The sequence below is a fragment of the Octopus sinensis genome, linkage group LG21, assembly GCF_006345805.1.
Source record: "Octopus sinensis linkage group LG21, ASM634580v1, whole genome shotgun sequence".
Taxonomy (NCBI): domain Eukaryota; kingdom Metazoa; phylum Mollusca; class Cephalopoda; order Octopoda; family Octopodidae; genus Octopus; species Octopus sinensis.
The window spans coordinates 2,700,030-2,702,888 of record NC_043017.1 but is presented as its reverse complement, the minus strand read 5'-3'; positions in this window follow the sequence as shown (position 1 = coordinate 2,702,888).

The window sequence follows — 2,859 nt, the reverse complement described above, 5'->3', positions numbered from 1 at the left end:
CAAAAATTATTTTGTGTTTTATTTACTTTGCTAGGTAGTCGTTGTAGGATAGACTAGTCACGACTAGCTAGCGCGGATGCGCGACTACGCGAGTGCGCGCACCGGGACCACTGTTCGCTAGTAGTACCTATCAATGGTTATTATCCGTGTAGAAGTTACCTGGCTGGGTCGTTTGTATTAATGAGTTTTCGAAGCTTATTTCCATCACATCTGTTGAGAGAGAGAGGGGGAGGGATAGAGAGAAAGAGGGTGAGATAGAGAGACAGGGAAGGGAGGAGAAAGAAAGTGAATGTGAGGGCGAAAGAAAGAAAGTGAATGTAAACAAGAGAACGGGATCCAATGCTCCACAAGAGTTATCTGCCCATGGTGTGTGACGACGACGCACTCGTGTTTACTACACGTGTGTAAACCTGACAAGTCTCAGAACCAGGAGTGCGCGCGGCGCGGGAATGCGCACCCCCCTCTCTCTCTCTCCTACACACACACATGTATGTGTGTGTGTATAAACATATATATATACGCGCGCGCACACACACACATATTACCTTTATGACGAGGAGGAAAAGTGTATTCACAGGCGGCGGGGGAAAGGTGTTAAATCAAAAAGCTCTTACAGAAATTGAATGCACACACACACACTCATACTGGATAATGTGTGTGTGTGTGTGTGTGTGTGTTCAGCGGCCAAGTAAAAGATCGATAAACAGTGACTGTGGTGGTCGTAGCAGCAAATAATAGCAGTGTAACAAGAAGTAGCAGTATAACATAGCATTTAGTGGTTATTGGTAATGGAAAGGATAATAAACAGCACACACACACACAGTAAAAAGCGAGAAAAAGTAAGAAGTCACAGAGTTAGTCCAGTCGAAGCTGATTTGATACATCGAAAGTAAAATGATAGATGTCTACATCAGGGGACCATAAGCTAATTTGTATCGCCTCTCTCACTCTCTCTCTCCTTGGGTTGATAGAAACCTGCACGAAGATAAAGCAGTCTCTCTCACAAGATAAACACAATGACACAAAGATGGTTCACTCTATCCGCTTCTCCGTAAAATTAGTCTCATTTAATAATCATCGCTCGAAGCTGTTCTTGAGAATTAGAACTGAACTCGGTGTCTGACTGGCCTTAATTAAACCACACACACACGCACACACACAGAGAGGCTCGCAGCGTAGACAAATACATTCAAATCCCAATGTCCATTTATTCAGTGCAATATTTCAGATACGAACAATTAGATTAAGTAGCGATTCTCGCGCGCACGTGTGTTAGAAAGAGCGCGCGCAAGAGAATATGTGTGTGTGTAAAAATTAATTATATTACCTGTGCATGTGCGAGCGTATATATATATATACATATACACACACACACAGATGTTCATATCATTTATGTGTACACACAACACACGAGCCTGCACTTAGGATTGTAAGCGGTTAGTTTCCATTTAATATCATTCATATCATTCGACATAAACCCCACACAAAAAGGATTAGCTCGGTTGTCTGTACTTTCCAAATCTAGACATTTATGACGGGGTCTGTCGATGTTGTTTTATGCTTTACCTGCAAGCCATTCCTAATGAAAGAAGACCTGACAATCCAATAACGACCACCTCGTTGGTCTCGTACACTGAGAAATATATCTCCTGGTCCCGTTCGGAGCATAGTAGGGGACGGTTTGAAGATTTGGTTGTTGAGAACTGATGGGAGTTTCCTTTCTTACTTTTGCTGTTTTACCCCAGATTCAATTCTAACAAGCGTGCTAGTGAGCAAAGGCGATCAAACCGTGACCATCACGTCATTCACATATCACAGTGAAATCAGAACCACATTATTTAAAGTGTCCTTTTTCAAGACAGCAATATGATACAATAGAAAGGTGGCGAGCTGGCAGAAACGTTAGCACGCCGGGCGAAATGCTTAGCGGTATTTCGTCTGCCGTTACGTTCTGAGTTCAAATTCCGCCGAGGTCGACTTTGCCTTTCATCCTTTCGGGGTCGATAAATTAAGTACCAGTCGCACACTAGGGTCGATCTAATCGACTGGCTCCCTCTTCCAAAACTTCGGGCCTTGTGCCTAGAGTAGAAATTAATATGTTTTAAAGGAAGCTTATCTGATATTTCTAGTACACTTATATATTCTTTTCAAAATTCGGCGGCACAACTGAACGAAAAATATAACTAAGTATAGGGGAAAAAATTAAATTCAGGTTACACTGAGGGCACACTTAGCATCGTCTCGTGAAACACCAGGGTGCCGCGGCACACCAGTCGCTGAGTACTGATTTAAAGCCTGGTGAGGAATCCAGCGTTTACAATGAAACCGGAACCTCGAATAATCTAAAGAGAAAACAAAGTTAAGCTCTTAAAACCGTATAAGTTAAAAACTTCACTGCCAAAATCTCTGAAAGCATTATGGTTGTTAAAGAACGGTTTTGCCTCAAGGTACGTGGGTAGATAATTCTTTTAAGCAGTAGATCTTCTTGAAAAGTAGGCACGATCCGGGAATTTTTTAAAAGGAAGGCACAAGGTCAGAAGAGAATACAATTCCAGGAGTAGTAAAGGGCGTAATAGCATTTATTTAGAAGGTCAGATGTTGGGGCATGCACCGATGCACCGCGTTGCCTGCATTCGCCGTTTGTCGATATATTTTCAGGTCCTCTCGGCGACCGTCGACTCGTGTCCTAGTCAGTCCCCATCCCAGCGAGATACTTCCTCATCTGCAGTGACCATGTGGTATGTGGTCGACCAACACGAGCCCCAACCCAACTGGGTCCTCAATGGAGAGAACAAGATAAGAAGGGTCTAATTCGGAAAATCAAGCAACACTGTCCAACAGTCCGAGCTGGCGATCCTG